Below are 14090 nucleotides of genomic sequence, written 5' to 3' on the forward strand. Positions count from 1 at the left end.
TCACTTTTTTGACGCAACAGCGGCGCAAACAATGCAACCTATTTACAATGTGATGCATCAAGGGAGATGCGTCACGTTGTAAAGCCCTGCGTGACATTATGCCTGCGTCAGGTATAATGTATGCAGGGTGGGCGTTCCCACGCAGGAAGGCCTCATAAAAGTGACTCAGTGAAATCTACAAGATTTCACTGTGCCACTTTTAGGACGCCACTGCGTCAAAACCTTATGCCTGCTTCAAGAAGGCGTAAGTAGTGACGCAGTGTAGTGGGAATAGGCCTCAACACGCATTGCAGGAGTTGCTTGGTGCTTGCGAGACGACTCCAGCAATGCGTGAATTTTCCGCTAGCAGATGCATCAGAATTTCTGGCGCATCTGTCAATCCTTGCACCATAGTGCGCCGTATTGTAAATACGGTGCATCTATGGTGGCGCAAGGGATTCTAAGGGTCGCGCAGGGAAAGTGACGCATCTGTTCAGATGCGTCACTCTCTTGTAAATCTGCCCCCAAGGGTATAAAATGAGATGAGACTATTAAAGAGGATACGGACTGCAGAATATGAGATGGAGAATATCAAAGATTGCGTTGACAACTAGTTAAAGATTGCGGCAGAGAGTTCCAGAAAGAAGCAAAAAGTGATGCTGACTGAAAAAATTCCTGATTAATAAAGTTTTATAATTTTTTTTGTGATTATAAAATAATCATTGGGGATATTTAGGAAAATATTTTTCAGGTTTGTATTTTGTGCATTAAATAATGATGATTGCAATTAAATTGTATGCGTGATTTTAAGTCTATAAAGAGAATTAAAATAATTGCAATTAAAATAAATTTCTTATAATGTATTGAAGGATGTTTATTAATGTGTTTGAATTTCTGTGTAAAATGCCATATTGGTCAAGATAGATGCCATCTCTGTCATTCACTCCTGGCCCCCCACCCACATACTGTCTCCACAGGCTTCGCAGAGAAGAATTGAGCTAGTGTTGTTATAGTTTATTTCTACTGTAATGGTTGTCTAGTTAGTGTAGAATTCTCTATGATGCCAATGTAGGACTGCAACAGGTATCCAATTTTTTCCTTTCCTTCACTGGCCCTATTCATTCATAGAAAATCCTATTGTTAAATATTTCACATTTATTTGAACATCTTCAGATATTGCTACAATAGAGGGGTGATACATTATTCAATCAATTGGGATGTGTTAAGGCAATGTTGTTTATTATTCTTGTGTTCTGATTTGCTAAGCAATTTATACTTTCCCTCTCATCATGATGAGTTTACAGTACTGCTACTTTCCCATGCAAGAACTGTGTATAAGAACCCCTCGATTTTAGGGGTGAGCCAGAAGACTATTATGCTATGAATGCTGCCCAATTTCTTTCTGATTTTGTCACCCTTTGGGACTTGGAATATTTTAAGATTTTACATACTCTGTATAACTTTGTATCTGAGAGCCTTCATGGCATTTAATCTGTTTTGCTTATTTGGAATTTTGTAATAAAATCATTTAACTTGTATTGATCTAGAACTCAGTTATCGAGTGTGGTCCATTACTGAATGAGCTATTTTACTCTGATGATTTGATGTTCTGGGAGGTCCCTACATGCAGGAACACATTACCTCATGAAACTGAGGTTTAACAACATCTCCGATAAAGTAAACTGTGGGATAACTGAATGAAACACAGTTTGGGGTGTCTAACGTTTGGAGTAGGGTTTTGCTTCCACAGGGAAGTCACAAATGTTCCTCCACCCAGCAATTCCATACGTCTCCTATTAAAAATGGTACACCAATTGTGAGGGTCGGCTCAGCACCATGATAGGAAAGGGGTCAAAACGCAACATGGATACATAAAATATTTCTGCTCAAAACCAACACTTTGTTGTAATTTGGGAAGCTGTAGTCTTTGGGCTGTAGTTTAACTAGCACTCTGCCAAACCCAGACATTTCTGAAAACTAGACACAAAGGGAGGATAGTATGATCTGTATGAATCACACAAAGTATTATGACCTTGAAGCCCTGGTAACCTCAACCTTTAGCTTAAAACAAATAGTTTCCTCACATTTCTGTGAAGGATTGTTCAAGAGTCTGTATTGTTCCCCAAATGTTCTACCACCTACCATTCCCATACATTTGACGATAAAAATAGTACCTCACTTGTGTGGCTGGGCCAAGTGCCCGCAACTGAAACAATTCAAACCAAGGCCAATGGGAGTCTCTGAGATGGGACTCCCGTTGACCATGGCTTGATCTGTTCTTCTCACAGGCACCTGTTCCCAGGGAGAAGAAAGACTGTTGAGGCTTTTTGGGTGACAGTACGGCGTGATGTCAAGATGGGCCAGGTCTCACCCCATTATTTTATAAAAATTATTCCTGGCACCAAGTTGTATTTATTCCCCCAGCAGGGCAAATAGGGTCAAATCCCTCTCTTCCCCTGGGAGGCAGAAAGACTGGTTTGCACCTTTTGGAATGAGTGTATGGCCCAATGCCTGGTTAGCACGCCCATACACCTTTCTTGCAAAATCACTGGTATCTAGTTGGTTTTCTATTCCCTTATGGACAGATGAAGAGCAACCTCCATAATCAGAACACACCTCTTTGCTGCCTTCAGGTGGGCAGAAAGACTCCATTGCCCCTTATGGATTGTGGGTGTGGATAAAAGCCAGAGTACAGCGACCCTCATCCTTTTTTTCTTTTGTTTGTTTTGGAGCCATGTTGAAATCCCTGGTGTCTGGTGGGCTTTGTTGGACAAACTTCTCTGTGTCTCTGGTGGGGGGGAAAAAGACGTACCTGCTCCTTTTGGGCTGGAGGATTGGCCTAACACCCACACTCCGTTCGTTTGCCACTAAAGCAAAATCCTTGCTGTCTAGTGTTTTTCATCTACCCTGAGGAGCAGATTTTGGGCAACCCTTTTACCCACCCAAGGGGCAGAAAGAGACTATTGCTCCGTCTGGGGGGGAGCATGGCTTGATGCCAGCATAGGCTGACTACTTCCTTTTGTTTGTTTTGGTGTCATTTTCTAATCCCTGGGGTCTATTAGGTATGGCCAATGCCACACACCTTCGTTTTGCTCCAAATGCAACATTTCTGGTGACTAGTGGGCATTCTACCCCCCCTTGGGGGACTGATTTTGGGCAACCTTCTAAAGGCCAAAGGTAAAATACCCCCTTTGGTGCTGTATGGAGCTGAGGTACTTGCCCTCAACCCTTCTTGCAATTGGGATTGGTTGGAGGAAGCAGTTCTCAGAGGGCTCCTGTGGCTGCTGCCAGGTACCATGGTCCAGGGTATAAGGAGTGAATTGAATCAAACTTCCTGGAACCTCTTGGCATATTCCCGGGTCTTAAGATTTCTCAATACGCTTTTGGTGGATAGTGAAACCTCAAAGGTGTCCAAACCGTGTTGGGATGAGATCCAAGGCAGAAAAAAGAAGTGAGCAAGAGAAGCAAGGAAAAGGGTAAGGGATTTCGAAAATAAGCATTCAGAGTAGAGAGCTATTGCAGCTTGGTCAATGCAGTGAAAGAATCTGGGGAAGAATGCTGGATCTCTTGACTTGGCTTATCTGGGAAAGAAGCCATCTATCAAGTTCTCACTAAACACACTTGGCGCGGACACAGTTTTCCCTTACCTGGTTTAGATACCTGACCCTAGATTATATAACTTAATTTTAAGGGTGAAAGTGGGATGTAACCTAATCTACTCGTCCTGCAAACGATGTGATATGCTCTGGGATGGTAATGGTCTCCGAACCTGCCCCTTGAATGTAAAATGCTCTTTGTTGTATGTATGTATGGAATGTGTTTTTACAATTCTGTCTGCATCAAGTTTTTAATACCCTTATTTTAAAAATATAGAACATTACAAAGGTTGGAGGAGATAAAGTTTCTGTCTGAAATGTGCTAACCTGACAAGGCAGTAGGAATTGCATTCTTTTTATGTACTGTTAGACAGAGTTTCAAGGATGGGTTTCAGCAGGGCATAATATTCATGGGAGCGGCTGGAGTGTTTTAAGGCATTTTTATATTGTACAGGTGTTTTTATTGTTTTAGAATGTTAATGGATAACTGTTCTAATAAACCTGTTTTTCTACTACTACGAGGGAAACCTCCCTGATCAGGACAAACCTACAGCCGGACGCCTAGGGGATGAAAGACAGGATTGCCTCTTTTAGGGTCAAGGTATGGCTCCATGTCAGAGTGGGCCCCATCATTTTTTGTTTTTTTTACAACACTTTAAAATCCATGGTATCTAGTAGACTTTCTGCCCCTGGTACGCAACTTGAGCACAAACAACTTGCTCTGCCCCCTGTGAAAAAGAAAGACTATCATGCCCTTTCTGGGGTGTGGTCATGGACCTATGAATGGTGAAATACCTAACCTTTTTTTTTCATTTTCCCTTCCGTTTAGTTGGTGTTCCGCCCCCGGGTTCAGATTGTGTCAAATTTCCCAATCTGCCTCCTATGGGCAGCAAGAAGACTGTTGTACCTTTTTTGGGGTGGAGCATAAGCCTGACTATGGTGGGCTGCCCGCCCTTTTGTTTTTTTGTCATTTTCCCTGGTGTCTAGTGGGGAAACCTCCAAACACAACCCGGCGGGGGGGTGGACTTCCCTTTTTTTAAGTAGGGACATGGCCCTATCCTTAGTGGGTCGACCCCACCCTTTCACTTCATCTTGGTGTAATGTGGGCACTCTGCTCCCCTCTGGGAAGTTGATTAGAGAAAAAAAAAAATTTGCCCAGCCATTTGGAGCAAAAGACTGCAAAGCCTGATTGGTTATCCCCATAACATTGTTTTATTTTTCTGGGGTTCCATGGGAAATGTTTGTTTTTGGTTTGCCAATAACTTTGATGCCATTTGACGAATCCTTAAAATAGAAACGTTCATCCAACTCAGCCTCTTCCTGGAAAGTTTCGGGGTGTTTTGTCATTCGGGAGCTGAGAAAAATTGGGGGTTCCAAAACTCATTTTTCTCAATCCACAGGAATATGGAACAGCGATACATCAAAAACAACTGAACAGAATTCCACCAAATTTGGCAAAAATCTAAATCTTCATCCAGAAAGTGTGATTTTTGTGATTTGGTGCATATCACTTGGTGCAAAAGTAATTTTTAATAAAAATATAGTTTGATGCAGTACCTTTGTAGTACTTTCAAGAAGTACCACAAGCTCGAAAATATGTGATCTGATTGGCTAGCGCAGTAATCCATTGATGGTACTGTGGTGCCGCTAGACCCAAGCGATCTGGTTGGCTCGCCGCAACTTCAAGAGTAAGTTACGGCTGCCATTTTATAACTAGGTCTTCATGCTTTAAAAATGAATACAATTAAGGAATAAGGGAGCAAGGGAAAGGGTCCCTTACCACGCTGTCCCTTATAGGAAGAGGTGTCTGTAGGGCAGCGCTGTCCGCTGTCTCAGGCCTACAGTACAGTCCAGTAGGTCTTTAAAATGAGACAGAGAAGTGACTGAATGACATCAAAGACCCCTCTCGCCGCAGCGCGCTCAATTGGACGCCCCGTGCACCCAGGCTGCTCTGCTTACATGCTGTCATTGTTGTGTGAGCAAACACTATGGTCATCAGTGCTCACAATTCAGATGGAGTGTTGATTGCAGGAGAGTGTACACCTCATGGATCCCTTTCGTAGACGACGGGCAGTAGGGCTCACAATTTAGAGGCCGTGTTGATTGCCAGGATGGAGTACACCTCATGGATCCATTTCTTTTTTTTATTGCGCATTGTGATATGCGAGGTGGATGCGGCAAATCATTTGAGGTAGTGTGGAAGAAGAGGAACGTGTGGCATCATGGTTATCCTATTTACACATACGCAAATTGGTCTGGGCTTGCGTACGCCAGGCTAGCGTAGGGGTGTGAATAATTATTCCGGGGACTTGGGCGTTGTTCAGTTCCTGCCTGGCCAGGAAGTGTACTTATGTGTGTTTCTTTTGTAGTTTTGACCTCGCTGAGTGTGCAATTTAGATTAGTGTAGCATGTGTCAGAAAGGCGGAACCTATCATTAATGAGATGGCAAGTGATCTAGGATGTGCATTCTGCCCGTGGCTGATGATGCTCCTTAGAGCCAGCAATACCCAGGCCGAAAGGCAGCACAATAATGTGCAGACACACACACCGGGGGCATCGTGTAACACATATTTGTTTTTTGATGGAACGTTTGAGATGCATGGCAATCACATGTGGAAGGCTAATACACAGAGCATGAATATTGATCAAGATGATCGTTGCATGTTGTGTGTAGTTTAAGATATGTGTATACAGGAAAACACTTTTCAAAAAAGCTTTCTAAGCAGAAGAGGTGTCTCTCATCAAACGCTGTAGAGAGAATGAGTAAAATGGGTGGGGTTTTACAACTGTTACAATGGCAAATGTTCTGAACCAATCAAATGCCTTTTTTAAAGGTCACATGGAAATCGCGCACCGAGCATGCAAGGAGGCCGCACCAGACGCGATTTTGACAATATATATTTATCATAATATAAGTTTATTACAGTTAGAAATATATAAATGTTTAAAATATTTTAGATTTTTGTGTGCTCTCATATACTGTTTAAAGTATATGAGCGCGACCCCATACTTACATGACGTAACGCGTGGCTTGGTACTGCGTACCCGTCGGATACCCAAGTAGTACCTGGGGGGACTTCATGCGTATATGATGTAACGCGGGACGCGGTGCCACAAACTCGTCGTATACGAAATGCGCATCATTTACGAGTTTAGCAATATGGCGGATAGGATTCGTGTAGTGATGGGGCTTGGTACGCTACCAGTATGGGAGTGCAGTTTTCTCCCCGCCCAAAAAAATATATACATATTTTTTGGGGAAGATATAAAACATTACATCATTTTTTAAGTTAAAAACAAGAAGTATAATAGAGTTCCAAAATATTTAAAAATATAATAGAAAAAATATAGGTTTTATAAACACTAAAATATGAAATTAACATTTAAAAAACCTTCGAAATTCACTGAAAAAACCATAGGTTTTACAGATGTTATAGTTAGGAATTAGCATTTAAAAAACATCAGAAATTCACTAAAAAAAATATAGGTTTCAGGGACGTTATAGTTAGTTGAACATTTGACTATAAAACCAGAGAAATTCGCCTGTTTAGTTAGTTGAGCTAACTATAACTCACGCGCCCGCAATGCACTGCTGATGATGTCACATATTACATCACTCATTACGTGGTCAGTGACATCACTGATGACATCACTGATGGCATCTCAAATGACATCACTCATGACATCACTCATGACATCATCCACATGACAATCTGATGCACATACTGATGCGCTAAAATAAACTTTGATACACCCGTTCTAAAATGCTGACTACTATTTTTGAAACTATACACAGAAGAATGCCATATACTACATAGCACTCACTATTTCCTAGGTCTACACACACATCCAGGCACTTATACATGTAGTTACTCATCAGTAGAGGACTTTAATATCCACTCATACATCTATACATGCAGTCACACGCTGCCACTCATCCAGAGTTACTCACATGCCTAGTCAGTAAGTCAGTATTGCAAAGAATGAATCACATACCCATTTAATCATGTATACAGTTATACACACCAAGTTCGTTATTTTTAGACATACCACATGACTTATTTATACAGATACTAACACATATTTACTGTCTTATACAATCACTGATAGAAGCATACACTTATTTATACACCCACTCTTGAAATAACTTGGGGGCATATTATCAAGACCGGCGATAAAATTATTGCCGCTCTAGCAGCAGAAAACTGCCGCTAAAACGGCGATAATGGGCTTGATAATATGCTCTATAGAATTCCAATTGAAGTCCATGTTAGATGTGAAGGACATCTATCCTGAGCTTCAATTGGAATTCCATAGAGCATATTATCAAGCCCATTATCGCCGTTTTAGCGGCAGTTTTCTACCGCTAAAGCGGCGATAATTTTTTCGCCGGTCTTGATAATATGCTCCTTAGTCTCACGCATACTCATTTATATACTCCAACACTCATATATAGTGTCTTAAAACATATGTCATCATCATCATCATCAAAGATTTGTTTAGATAAAAATTGTATCATAAAAGCAACAACATACATACATAAGAAATGCAATTTATCAATTGGGAGAGAATATTAAGAAGTTAAATAAGTCCATTTGATGCAGAATATTTACATTCAAATTAAAAGGAATTAAATATCCATACATGTCCCAAAGCTTTTGATTTGATAATAAACAAGCTAAAAAGGTAAAAAAGATTTTTAAAAAGCTAAGAAATCGTATTGGGGTGAAGATTCTTAACCCTAATTATCCAAGACCACCCAAGAAATTTTGCCACACCACAAACCAGTACTGTGCTGGTATCTGATTGCAAAATCCTGAGGGCTACACGTTAGTTTGATGTGCCCAGCTGTCTGCAGACTGGACTTAGCCATCTGCCTCTTGGGTTTTTATAAGCCGGGCACTCGAACATAAGGTGTGCTATGCTTTCAACTTTCTCACTACAGCTCGGACAAAATGCCGTGGTCTGGAGGGGAGGCTTCCATTTATTAGTATACTCTCGGGTAGGTAATGTGCCTAATCTAAATTGAATATAAAGTGATCTGTTGGTTTCTGGATGAGGTCAAGATACGGCTCAAGGCTTGTGGAAATATGGATTTTTCTGGTCGGTTATGTCCCCTATCTTGGACCCCAACGGTTCTATGTGCATGTTACAAGTACATGTATGTTTCCTCCAGTTCCAGTTATGAAGACGCAAACACATGTGCGTCCACCGTCAACATGTCCTCTGTCAGATCCGCCATGAATAGGCCGGATATTCCATTCCTAAGTATGAAAGGCCACCGGCTTTATATGGTTCACTTATGCCATTTTACAGTCCAGGCAAGTAGGCCCTGATTCTGTCGTCAAACTCTTCTTGCCTTCTGCCTCTGAAAGCTCCAGTCTGAGCCTGCATCCGTGACCATGAACTTTGCCTCATTCTCTGCGCGGCTCACGAAGCCTGACATCAGCCTATTCTCTGCCAAGAACTGTATTTCACCTTCGGAAGTTATCTGCTTCGCCCCTCAGCCGATGCATTCCTGCCTAGTAGTTTAAGTAAACATTCTTCCAGCTACCGAGCAAAGGGCCCGGCTTCTCTGTCTTTATGCAAGTAATTCATAGTCCTGTTACCATGGAATATTCCTACCCCCTCGCATTTAGTGTAGACACTTAGACGCTTGTACACGCACGCACAGTCAGTATAGAATAGATTCTGTCCGAGAGTCCTTCTTTGTGGATAACATAGTTCTTTAAACATAGGATGTTAGATATGATTTGGGATTAGGTTGACTTGACCCCCCAGACTTTTCGTCTCCACATGTAGAGCTAAATGTCAAGTCCCCTTCACCCCCTAGTTGCACGTCAATCACACGTCATGCTGCTGCGCGCGCATCTATGCCAAGTATTATCTTATAGATCCACCTATATATGACATCATAACCAATTATGTTCCTTTTTACTCCTTATTACACCCATTTTCGGTTACGCATATGAATCGTCATTTTCCTTATCAATTGTTACGCCTACTGCATTCGCTTCATTGTAATGTATGTACTATAAAAGTCATTTCGTGTCAATAAAGTATGTACTTCACTTCCTGAACCTCCGTGGTGATGGAACTTGGAGCAACCGATTATAATCGATCATTGGAATAAAGCCCATTCCGAACCTCTAATACCACGGATTCTGCCTCTCATTTTACTGAGCTATTTTATTATGTTTCTGTATCAAATTAAGTCCCGGTAAAGGAATTTTATTTACCACATGAATGGCGCCCGAATAGGGACACTTTCTCATCTCACGCGCCGGCGGTGAGTTGCAGGCCCGGTCTCCTGCCACAGCTGGATGGACAATAACGCGTACCAGCAGGATTTCCTGTATCTCCCTCCGGTCAAGCGGGGGCGACTGAGGCTGCGATCAACACCCAGACGAGGCGGTGAGAAGTGCGAAGTATCCCGACCAGAGCCTAGCTGAGAGAGCAAGATCCGAGGTATACAGAGGCCCACCAGTTCGAAGTCAAGTCCAGTTTCCAACGAGTCGAGTCGAGTCCAGTCCGGTCCAAGTTCAGTCTCCGAGGCCTTCCGTTTCCGAAGCTACCCGGTGAGTACCATTACTGGGGAGGCATTTCTGACGTGCACATAGGTTGTGCCGGTCAAGACGGGTTTGGGTACACAAATCCGGTCTGCACTGTTTTAGCAGTGTATATGTACTGTTTAGCAGTATATCAAGTATTCCGAAGTATCTAGTTATTGTCAAAGAATTATGCTTGGTGATTAGTTATGCAGACGATCATCATTGTTGGTTATTTTAAAGGTTAAAAATGTTTAATGTTTAATGTTTAATGTGTTAAACGTCCTGCATATTGTGGTATGAATGGTTGTTCATTATTGTGCTTTTGTACTAAGTGTGTTCAAGATTAAGTATCAGATCAGTTCCCAATATGCCGCTCTTTTCGAAACTAAGACAGATCACTACAAGAAAAGGGGTACTCGAAGAAGCCGTTCCCATTCCTCCTAGGGACACTCCAGGGTACTTCATGTATCATAAACATGGCTTAGACGCTATATTATTTCTTGATATATGGGTAGACTACACCAAGGAATTACCAGAAAGTCAGAGGTGGCCCACAGCGGGAACCTGGGATGCAGAGTGCATCATGAAAGTCGAGGAAGAGTTATGGAAAAGGAAAGTCAGACAGTCACAGAAGGACGCCGTTGAGTTATGGCGTAAAGAATCTCATAGACGTACAGAAAAAGCACGTAGACAGGAAGAGAAGAGTAAAGAGAATTCCAATAAAGTTCGAGAAAATCTATTAATTGAGGAAGGTATCCGAGTGAAATCAGAACAAGTAGACAGACAAAGAAATGCCCTTATGAATGGTATGTATCCCCTTCTGGCCGAAGGATTACCTAAAGCTACTCCAGAAACACCGAAAGACTTGCCGCCCCCATTATTTCCAATAAAGGTACATCCTAAGGGGCATCCTAGAACCGCAGAAGATGTCTTTCTCTCCTCGTATTTAGATGACGCAGCTCCCGAGTATGCTAATTCCGCCCCACATAGACCGCCTATCAGGGAGGTTCAACGCCAAGACCCAGTACCCATATCCCTACAGCAACAGATCGTGTCACAAGTTCCGGCAAGCACATCTGTTCCTACATCTGTTCCTACAGCTGCTTCTATAGCTGTGTCCACACCTATAGTTGCTGTATCACGTTCAACGAATCCTTTCACACCCGACACCCCAGATGGGGCTACGGGAGGTGCTACCAATATTTTTTCTACGCCACCCAGAATAAATAAACTTACGTTTCAAGAGTCAGCACATTCACGTACCCCCAAACTCATAAATGCCCGTACGCTTAAGGAACTTCTTATAGATTGCAGATATGACCCTGTGCCCGGCAAAGAGGACGAAATGATCATGGCATCATTACGTATCAGACGAGCCGCAGTGTATTTAGGGAAGTTACCAGGAATGACTGCGCATCTAGATAAAATATACCATTTTGTCCAAACAGGGCGAGATTCAGAATGTATTAACAGAGCTATGGAATACCAGAAAGTGGAGATACAGGGGGAACTGTTACGTTTCCTCATAAATTGTGTGATCAGAAATGAAGACCGACCGGGGGTAGACCCGGAAGCAATGCAAATTCTTACCAGATGGAGCCAGAATATATCAGAAGGTAGACATGATAAACAAAATTGTATAATAGCCATGTGCCGAAAGATCCGTAAAGAAATAGAACGCCTACACGAAGAAAGATTAGCGGTAGACGAGTTCGAACAAAACGAGGAGGAAGGGTCAGGACTGCCCGCAGGACAGTCAGACACCATAGCCTATGTAGGTAAAGGAAGATCTTGTAATAGTAATAAATGTCCTATTAACCCCATACGTCCGATATGTCCAGATAATAATAGGAATTTCCAAATACCTATAATTAACATCAGGTCTAACGAGCATTCGTTCCAAGCCGCCGACAAACTACTCCGAGAACGAAGGGGTTATCATTTCCTCGATTCTATGGATGAACAAGATTTAGCTAGGGCAGCTGTCCATTGGGTGGACAGTCCCGGAAAATATAGTGATGATACAGTAGCACGCACATTTTTGAATCTCACCCCAGATGAACAGCGGTTAGCTGGGATTTATATGATTCAACAACTCCTTATACTATATCAGAGTCAACATTCGGACTCTGGTCCCTTACCTGACATATTGACTGAATTGCTTATGAATAGATGGAGAGGTTCAGGTACTAAATTAATTAAAGAAATTCTAGAATCAAGAAAGCAGTATATTCTTTTTGTATGTTCAGACCGTGTCTCATTGCCCATCAAGGAAAGAACCACGTATTACATGGATAGACAGAATCCCTTACGAGAAGTGCACCCAATAAAGGGCGAGGACAACGAGTTTAAGCGCGTATTTGTATATACGCCCATATCAAAAATAGAATTGTTAGAAATGAAGAAAGTGGTACCCAGTCATGACAAAGATCCAGCGGGTTTTCACCGAGAAATTAAAGACATGTTACTCATGGGAGAGTATACCTATCCCGACATTATGACAATATTAAAGGTATTGATGCCTGCTGGCATTTATGAGAAACTCAGGGAAAAAGAGTGGGAGGTAGGAGACCAAAAGATAGAATGGTCAGTATTAGAAGCAGAAGAAAAGGCCCGAACTGCAGGAGCAGGACTCGGGGATAAAACTAAAGCACTACCAGGTTTATTAGTACAGGTACTGCCACGTTTATTAACTACGAAAAAGGAAGATTGGGGTACAATTTCAGCCTGTAAGCAGAAGCAAGATGAAGACACTAGTGATTACTATGCCCGATTTGAAAAATGTTTTGGTATAAATAGTGGCATAAAAGCAAGTAGCGAATCATACCCGCATCTGTTTGTGACAAAATTAGTAGAAAATGCCCTACCCCAAGTAAAGAATAGAGTATTAAAATTCGAGAGTACCTGGCAAGGTAACACTCCATCACAAATGTTACAAATGTTACAATACCATCACAATAGAATTAGAGAGGAACAAGAACATGAACACAGACGCATGAAAGACACGAAAATGAAAATGTTAGTTTCTCAGACAGTCCCAGCTGAAGGACATAAAAAGGGTATGACACATTCCGGTGATTCAGCCGGACCTGTAAAAGGGACATGCAATTATTGTAAAAAGCCAGGTCATTACGTACACGATTGTCCAGTTTTGAAACATAATATCGCCATAGGTAAAACACAAGAAAGACCACGGCCACCTAGACAGGACCAGAATGAACAAGGAGCTCCACAGCATGCACAGTCCATGCCAGCTTCACAACAGTCTATACAGTTTGTGCCAGCTGCACCAGCGCTGCCTGTTGCTGCCACACAAACCACGACACGACAACTGTACCAGACCGCACAGTACGACTATCCTGATTATCAACGATACGCATGAACAAGCCTAGAGAGGGAAGTTGACTTACCCCTTATCGAGATCCCTGTAGATCAAGAAGGACCTTATGTACATAGTGAATTATTAGGCCAAGACAGAAAATTTTTACTCGATACAGGGGCAAGTCGAACAACCATAAAACGTAGTGAAGTTCCAGGGGCACCCCTCTCAGGCTCACAGAATATTTCCCTTGGTTTTTCAGGAAAACCTATTGTTAATGAAGTGTCACAGCCTCTCCCACTTACGATAGGACCTTTGACCCGAACTACAGATTTATTGCTTACTAAATCATGTCCAGAAAATCTGTTAGGAATAAAAACACTGAAAGCTCTAGGAGCTATAATATGTTGTTCTCCGGAAGGAGTAAGGTTGTTTTTACGTGATTTTAAAGGTCATTATGTGTCTAGAGACATGGATCCCCGACTGCAGACTTTACCTACACATCTATGGGCACAAGGCCCTACTGATGTCGGTTGCATGAATATTACACCGTATCGAGTCACATTAAAGGCAGGAGTGGTACTACCACGAATGCGACAATACAAGTTACCGCCAGATGCTGGTGTGGCTTTGCTGCAAATCATT

This window comes from Triturus cristatus, chromosome 2_2 (assembly GCF_964204655.1).
Source record: "Triturus cristatus chromosome 2_2, aTriCri1.1, whole genome shotgun sequence".
NCBI classification, from domain to species: domain Eukaryota; kingdom Metazoa; phylum Chordata; class Amphibia; order Caudata; family Salamandridae; genus Triturus; species Triturus cristatus.